This window comes from Schistocerca piceifrons, chromosome 3, assembly GCF_021461385.2.
Source record: "Schistocerca piceifrons isolate TAMUIC-IGC-003096 chromosome 3, iqSchPice1.1, whole genome shotgun sequence".
In the NCBI taxonomy this organism is placed as follows: domain Eukaryota; kingdom Metazoa; phylum Arthropoda; class Insecta; order Orthoptera; family Acrididae; genus Schistocerca; species Schistocerca piceifrons.
The window spans coordinates 281,058,122-281,067,370 of NC_060140.1; the positions used below are offsets into that span (position 1 = coordinate 281,058,122).

Sequence of the window (9,249 nt, forward strand, 5' to 3'; positions counted from 1 at the left end):
CTGGGTTGTGATTTTCTTGATAATGCAAATTTCGAATTGTTTATTTGCGGACACAACATTCTGGTTTAAGTTTAGGAGAGGTCGGAGGTGTGACTTTTGTAATCATTCTAAGGTCAGGCTAAATTCTATGCAAACAAGTGAGTTTGATGTTGTTCATTAGAAGAGGGAAGAAGCAGAGCACTTGATGAGGATTTGAAAGGAATTTCAGGATGTTCTTACCTAGCACCTGCGGGTTACTAATCGTCAATATTGAATCTAGTTCATTGATTATATTCGAGAGCGCTACTAACTTTACAGATTGTCCCCATCCAAGATGGAGGAAATGAGAAAAATTGATATACTTTTGTAAGAAGGGGTTATCAGGCAATCATAACCACACGTATCACCCACGTTTCTGCTGCCCAATCCTACGGGAGGAGGTTATAGGCCTGTTGTCGATTACAGGGCACTAAATCATCAGTTAGTTCTAAAGTCAGCGCCCCTCCCCAATTTGCGCAATTGTTTTACATGGTTCACGGGAGATCGTTTCTTTACTGTGTTAGATCTCAACCAGGCCTACAATCATATACCCCTTACTGAATACTCGAAACCATTTAAAGTCTTCTGCAGCAATTACAGTTTGTTTCAATTCAACAGTCACATTTGGGTTTTCCACTGGTGCAGCCGTTTTGTCTTGACTCTTAGATTCTGTGTAGGGTGAGTTGAAATTTCTTTTCGTCGAAAACTATTTGGATGACGTCGTTGTGTATAGCCACACATTTGCAGACCCTGTTGACCGTTTACGTCAAGTCTTTGAGAGATTTAGGGAGGTGGTTTACTACCAAGCCTTGTAAGGAGAATTTGGCGCGTTTGTAAGTATTGTTTCTCGGACATTCAGTGCCACCAAGTGGAGTGAATGCCAACACAATATGTACCAAGGCCGTCAGGAATTTTCCTCAGCCTAAGAATAAGAAATATTGCTCGATTTATCGGGATGATCAACGTTTTCTGTAAGTTCATTTTAGTATTTTCTCAGCTAGTAGCTCCTCTTCACATGTAAAGTCGTAAAAGCTTGTCGTTTCAATGGATGGGCAGTCAGCAGGCTGATTTCGATGCCTTGAAGCAGGTTCTTAGTACAGCACCCGTGTTACCCATTCTTGATTTTGAGAAAGACTTTATACTTCAAACGAACGCTTACAACCCTAGATTGGAGGCTGTCTTGTCGGAGTACAATGACGAGAGACTTCCTGTCGCATATGCTTCCAGGGCCGTATCTAGTGTAGGGGTCATTTATTCAGTCCGCGAATCAGAAGCTCTGGCAGTACTGTATGCCTTAGAGGAGTTTAAATTTTATTTAGAAAATGGAACCTTTTGGCTTGAGACTGATAATCAAGCCTTTAGCTGGGTGTTGACTAAGCCACTTAAGGCTGGACGCATAGCGCAATGAGCCGTCCTTATTTCCAAATTCAGACTCACCAATAAACGTATTCGTGGCTTGGAGAACCAGCTGGCTGCTGTCCTTAATAGAATGTTTAGTGACAGTGAGCCGGACACGAAGTACATGCAACAGCCAGCAGAGTGTAACTTGGCTGTTATCAGCGAAATCCCTGTGTTATTTCTGGATTTGGCCAAACAACAGGCAAAGTATCCCTGGCTTAGTAGTATTTGCCAACAGCTTACCAAGGGGATCGAGTTACCACGCTATAGCTTCAGCAAAGAATTGCTTTGCTACCGCGCCAGAGGGTATAATAAATTGAAAATGTCTGCTGGCTAATTTAGTACCTGCCTTTTTCCACTATTTGCTCAGTCAGTCTGCGGGGACCATCTGGCCGTCTTTAAGACTGTATCTAAGGTTCAGGAGCATTTAACTTGGCCAGCTCTCTATTCACGTCCACAAGTTAATGCTCAAGTGTCAGGAATGTAGGAATGTCAGTGTGCAAAGCCCAATCCGAATACCAGGCAAGGGTTGTTGCAGTTTTATCGAGATAAGAAGCTGAAACGCCCCCTTTGAAAATCATAAATGACAGTGCTGGAAAAACTCTTCCGTTATTTGATGTTCAAACAGCTGAGCAAAACTCAACGTACTCAAACAGTTTTCTCTTTACTTACTTTGTTCATCACTAAACTGACACACAATATTTTTAGCGCAACGCAATCTGACTTTCAATAATCCCTACAAAAGAATGGCCCTGACTAATAATAACCTATACCTTTCATGAATCACTTACCTCACAAAAAAATTCGTTACTCGACCTACTGCAATACAGCGAGCGCCAATACTGCCAGCTAAATAAAAGATTCTAACTACTGAAGGCACTAAAAATGGTTCAAATTACTCTGAGAACTAGGGGACTTAACATCTTAGGTCATCAGTCCCCTAGAACTTAGAACTACTTAAACCTAACTAACCTAAGGACATCACACACATCCATGCCCGAGGCAGGACTCGAACCAGCGACCGTAGCAGTCGCGCGGTTCCGGACTGAAGCGCCTAGAAACGCTCGGCCACCGCGGCCGGCGAAGGCACTAACTACTGATAGGCATAATTAGCAAATGAAAGATTTTGATAGAGAATAAACAATGTATTTACCTTAATAGTGTTCAAAAGTCATTATAGTTCATGACATCCAGTCTTATAAATTTCGTTTTTCTGACGGACACACGTCTAGATCGTCCGCTTTCAAAACTCTGTCATCTTTCTTCTCACATCCACCACTGCTGGCGGCTCACCTCCAACTGCGCAGCGCTACACACTGTTCACATCCAACTGCCCAACACTACAATAGCAAATATTCCAACAATGCAAATCAGCCACAGACTGCACACAGCACAGTGAGTGATTTTCATACAGAGCGCTACGTGACGTTATCAACATAAAAACCTTAAGAAGCCTCCTTACAGTTGTTGCAGTTTTATCGAGATGGGAAGCTATACATAAGTTATTTATTGATTGCTTGAGTCCTTTACCTCTTCCTAGGAATGGTAGTAAATATGTGTTCGTAGTCGTCAACGCATTTAGTCGTTTTCCTTGGCTATGAATGTGGGCATCACGATACACCGTATGGGAAGCATATTTGCAAGTTTTGCTCCACCAACGGTTTTAGTTAGTGATAACCTAACTGCTTTTGTTTCTACGGATTTCAAGCATTTTTTGCTTTCAGAATGCTGTTAAACATGTCCCTAGGGTACCCTATTATTCGCAACCTTTCCTTGCGAGCGAGTCAATCGCAGCTTAAAGGGGGCTATCATAATTTATCACAGTAAAGGGCAAAATAAGTTGGATGAGTCACTTAACTGGCTAAATTTTGCGTTCAGTATGGCAGTGCACGAAGCTCATAAAACCACTCCAGCAGGCTTGGTTTTAGTCTATCTGGTTAATTCTCCCATTTCCAACACGAGTGGAATAAATGACCTCCCCGAGAAGATAGACGTCACTACCATCAGAATTATTGGAAGAGACCCACTAACAACATTAAAGTGGCTCACCGACGGCAAACAGAACGGTACAATCGTGGCAGGCGTCCTACCTCTTATAAAGTTGGCGACTTGGTCCCCTTTAAAAACTTTAAAAGGTGCAGTAGACTGCAGGCAAAATTAAAATGCATCCGAGATTTGTTGAGACATTCAGGATTTTTGAGGTGGCCACATAAGTCTCGTTTGTGGTTGCGAATGTTAAATGTTACGAGAGGGCAGCAAGCTCGGGTTCACGTAAGCCAGAGCAATGGTTCAAATGGCTCTGAGCGCTATGGGACTTAACATCTGAGGTCATCAGTCCCCTAGAATTTAGAACTACTTAAACCTAACTAACCTAAGGACATCACACACAACCATGCCCCAGGCAGGATTTGAACCTGCGACCGTAGCGGTCGCGCGGTTCCAGACTGAAGCGCCTAGAACCGCTCGGCCACACCGGACGGCCCAGAGCAATGCTTTGGGATTCCAGTATGAGGTAGTGGCAGAGTCGAGCTGAGCTTCCCCCCCCCCTCCCCCCTTCCACATTCCACATGCTCAAGGCCTTTTTTAACCGGGGGAGGATGAGCTAGTTTCGTGTTGGCTCGATCTCGGGTGCAATAGTGTTCGATTTGATTTTGCGAGTCCTATCATTCGCCTAAAATGGGAAGCGGCCAATCTGGTAGCACTGCTGTTTGTTTTGGCGAGGCTTTTTTTTAACTAGGCGCTCGCGAAGAGTCCGCCCTTGACCCGAAACAGTGAAGTTCTGCCACATGGCTGTGACTTGGTGTCGGCATCAGTCAGTGTTTATCTGTGGATTTACGCACTTGGCTCGGCATTGTACAGTCAACGTTAAAAGCACAGAGTGTTACTAATACTGTGTTCATAGCGTCTGCTGAAATACAAAGTCATTGCACAAATATACGTTATCGAAGATTATGCTCAGACTGAACGGTGTTGATAAAGAACGTATCTTAGTTTTGTATCTTTTGTTTTAAAAATGTAAAAATAGAACATTTCAGATTGAGAGGAAGGACATTGTAGCATGGCGTGCACACTTTCATAGAACAATGAAAGAAAACGAGAAAGCTGCGAAGAAACCTCCAACTGTGCTCTGAACCCAAACTCGAGTTATTAGATCATGAAGTTTCAATTTCCTACGTTTCTACCTTGAAGAATCTATAAATGACAAATGTCAGACAGTAACACAAGTTTAATTTTTTTCATTTTCTACTTCGTCCTGAAGAAGAATTTATTAAAGTGAAAGTACCGTTGTCCCCTAGACGCACAGCTGCATTGTTCGACTGCAAAACAAGTTTTATTTTCCTATTTGTTCATTTCGATTCTTTCTTTAGAACTGTGTTAACAGAGTGTATTGTTTGGTGTACGTATGCAGAGTACAATTCAGGAACTGTATCACATTTTGAGTGAGCGTATTTACAGGGCTATTACAAATGATTGAAGCGATTTCATAAATTCACAGTAGCTCCATTCATTGACATATGGTCACGACACACTACAGATACGTAGAAAAACTCATAAAGTTTTGTTCGGCTGAAGCCGCACTTCAGGTTTCTTGCGCCAGAGCGCTCGAGAGCGCAGTGAGACAAAATGGTGACAGGAGCCGAGAAAGCGTATGTCGTGCTTGAAATGCACTCACATCAGTCAGTCATAACAGTGCAACGACACTTCAGGACGAAGTTCAACAAAGATCCACAAACTGCTAACTCCATTCGGCGATGGTATGCGCAGTTTAAAGCTTCTGGATGGCTCTGTAAGGGGAAATCAACGGGTCGGCCTGCAGTGAGCGAAGAAACGGTTGAACGCGTGCGGGCAAGTTTCACGCATAGTGATGTGAAAGATTCAGTGTTTAAACCTCCTCTACCAAGAAACGTGCCAGAACTGCGAGCTCGCATCAACAATGCTTTCGAACTCATTGATGGGGACATGCTGCGCCGAGTGTGGGAGGAACTTGATTATCGGCTTGATGTCTGCCGAATCACTAAAGGGGCACATATCGAACATTTGTGAATGCCTAAAAAAACTTTTTGAGTTTTTGTATGTGTGTGCAAAGCATTGTGAAAATATCTCAAATAATAAAGTTATTGTAGAGCTGTGAAATCGCTTCAAATCATTTGTAATAACCCTGTATATCGTTCGTGCGTCATTGGAAACAAACGAAAGCAGCACTCGTCAATAGTCCGCAGCGCGCACAGCTAAATCAGTAGTTGCGAAGTGATCAGGTTACACACTAATATAGAAAATCCAATACTATAGATAACGTTGTGAACAAAATAATACAGCTAACATTATTTCTTCAAACCAGGCAGCATAGAGTGAAAAAAATAGTCATTGTCATGAGCTGACGATTCCCAATGTATTTTCATTTCATTAAGTTTTCCTTTGATTTCCAGCTACGGGTTGTATCGGCAGCATACAAAGAAGACTCGAGGCAGCTCCGGACTCCGCATAGTAAGCGGCAATAGTCGCATTTCGGCACATAGCGGCCGACCTCGTCGTGGACATATTCCAATATATCTCACGTATTTCCTCTAAAATGGAAAGAAGTATAACTCTCGTTCCACTGCTAAAAACAATTTCGACGTGATAGCTACATTTAGTAAGAAGTAATGGTTGGCTCAAGTCGCACCAAACGTAAAATGACCAGCGACTAAATTTTTCAAAGCAAACTTTTCAAAACATGCGCAGTGTTGTACCATTTCAACGTACCACAATAACTAAGGGCCATAACAAAAAGAAAAACGTTCATTACGAAGCTGCATTGTGTTGCTATAATAAGTGCTAATAATTTTCTTACAGTATGGTTTCCTAAAAAAATCGAATGAAAAAAACTTAACAGCGGAAAACACGCTCGGACCAAAAAGCGTTTTTTATTTTTATGCAAAAAGTAAGTTTTACTCATAAACTATGGACTAAACTAAATATAAATTTTCGGAGGCAAGTTTCACTTCCCCTGTATAATGAGATACATGTTGCGTGGATTGACCAGCATCTCACTAGTTACGAGTATTCAGAGGGAAAGGGAAGCTTGACACACCTCGAGCGACCCAAAGACCCCTCTACTTCTATGCTCTGTGGGCATCTCCAGACACTTCTTCGGCCAGAATTCTCATTGACTGGAGCAGTCTTCAGTGACGAATCCACTGCGATTTGAGCCCCGATGACAAGTGAAGACCTGTCTGGAGACGCCCCGGACTGCAGAGGGGGACCAACCTGTCATTCGCGGCACGTTTACAGCACAGCGGTATGTCAACGATATTCTTCTTCCCACTGAGTAGGTCTTCATGACAAATCATCTTGGGCTTACAATTCAGCAAGATAATTTCCGGCCATAAACGCCAATAATTTTTACCGCTTCTTTTCGTGCTTGCCAAGCCCTACCTTGGCCAGCAATATCGCTGGATGAATCCCCAATTTAGAACGTTTGGGGCATTATGGGCAAGGACCGCCAAACAGCTCGGGATTTTAACGATCTAGTGTCATTTATATGGGTAGCGCTATGTGTAGTTACAGTGGAATCTTACCACAATGAAATGTATACAGGGTGGTTATAATTAAATTTTCGCTACTTGAACCAGTGGAGACGGAGAACTATTTACTACATGCATACCGAAATTTATAGTATTTATCATCAGACTGTACGCTGCAGGATTTGTTAGTAGTGTTAGGGTCATAAGCTGTTTTATCACAATAACAGCACTAGTACCGCTGTTCATCGCAGGTATCGACGCAGTAAAGAAATGTGGAGAGGTTCTCTTTCCGCACTGGGATTGACGAACATCATTCAGAAGTTCGAATTAACTGGCGACTGTGGAATTCGTGCTTCTCCCAGGATGTTTGAGGATGTTCCTCTTGCACAATGCTGAAGAATGTTGAACATGAGGCACTGGAACATTTTGCTGTTGATGAAAGACAGATGCGCAAATGTGATCCAAGATAGATAAGTCGAACAAGGCCGTAGCTTGACCTCCAAGGTTACCTAATACCTATCCTCAGGATTTTTCTGAGGACATCTGAAATGTGATATGTGCAGCATACCCGTTCATACATTTTAAGAACTGGAGCAGCGAATTCTACAATGTTGTCAAACTTTACAAGATGATCCGGAGATTTTTGAAATAGTTTGTAATTCACTGCAGAGGCGTGTGCAGTATCGCGTCCAAATGGAATGACATGAGAAACACCTCCTTTAACAGTTAAATTTATACAGGATGTAACGAGAAGGTATGGCCAAACTTTCAGCAAACATTCCTCGTGAGTACGGGAAGAAGATATTTTATGTGCACATCGGGCCGGGAATGCTTTACGTCCATATTAGAGCTCATGCTCTACTTCTCTTCATTATTGCATTAATCACGGGAAACACGCAGAAACAGAACCCGCCAACATTACATGAAACTTTTTCTTACAATAAATGTTCAGAATACCCTCTTGTAATCCTTAGGTACACTGCCTGTGTTTTTTGTTCAAATTGAACGAATATTGACCTGTGACTAACTTCATTGCTTGTGTTGACATAAAAGAATTCAGTCTTAAGGCCACAAGTGACCCATCGGGACCATGCGACCGCCGTGTCATACTCAGCTAAGGATGCGGATAGGAGGGGCGTGTGGTCAGCACACCGCTCTCCCGGTTGTTATGGTGGTTTTCTCTGGCCAGAGCCGCTACTATTCGGTCGAGTAGCTCCTCAATTGGCATCACGAGGCTGAGTGCACCCCGAAAACTGGCAACAGCGCATGGCGACCCGGATGGTCACCCATCCAAGTGCCGGCCACGCCCGACAGCGCTTAACTTCGGTGATCTCACGGGAACCGGGGTATCCACTGCGGCAAGGCCGTTGCCCTTGTGTTGACATGCGACTAACTTAATTGGTCTACCAGCAGCATGCACGTAGTATCAGCTGTGTAGTGTTCATTACGGACTTGGTTTCGGGTACAGTGAGATGAAAGTGTACTCAAATGTGAACTTGGCAGATGTCCGTTTGCTATACGGATTAGAGATGGTAATGGCCGTCGAGCACGATTTTCGTACCGCGATAGATCTTCAGAACGACAGCGCCTTCAAATGGACGTTTGCAACAATTAATCGTCGTCTTAGGGGCATGAGACATTTCAGCCTGAGGAAGGTCTATAAGAACGAGAACACCTGAACTGGGAGGGGAACTTCTTCCTTGACCACCTCGGTAGCTGCGCGGTCAGCGAGGAGCATTGCTAAACGAAGGGACCCAGGATCGATTCCTGGATTGGTCGGATATTTTCTCCACTCCACTATTGAGATGGCTGTAGGCGCAAGTCCCTAAAGCCAACATAAAAGATAAAAAAAACTTATTACAGTCGACGACAGTCTCTAGAGCTAGCGCAAGACAGCAGCAACAAGTAACATTGGAAACATAACTGGAGAGTGACACCTGAAAGAATGCTGTGTCCCTACCATGTACAGCATGTACAGACACTATCAACTGCTTTTTCTGCATGTATACACTTCTGCGAATGATTCAGCAATGTGTCAACCCTCACTTTAGTGAAAAGGTGCTGTTCACAGATGAGGTTTGTTTTAAAAAGGAGATGATTGTTTTGCAGGTCTATAGAAACTGAGCTGTAACATGGAAATAAAGTGTTTCCAGACACACCTCCGTGTCACACATTTTCTTCCTCTACATGTGAGGAATGTTTCCTGAAAGTTTGGCTGTACCTTTTGTTGCACCCTTTAGTAAATGGCCGCCTGTAACGTGCTGAAGTAGTATTGCATCCCTTGTTAAGGCAATCCAAGGGTGATATTTGAGCCCAATAAGATAGGGAC

General features: G+C 43.3%; 1 pseudogene; it reads right to left on the bottom strand.

Annotated features, from left to right (window-relative positions):
- Positions 1-8,174: 8,174 nt before the first annotated feature.
- Positions 8,175-8,292, bottom strand: LOC124790724 (annotated as a pseudogene).
- Between the last annotated feature and the right edge of the window lie 957 nt (positions 8,293-9,249).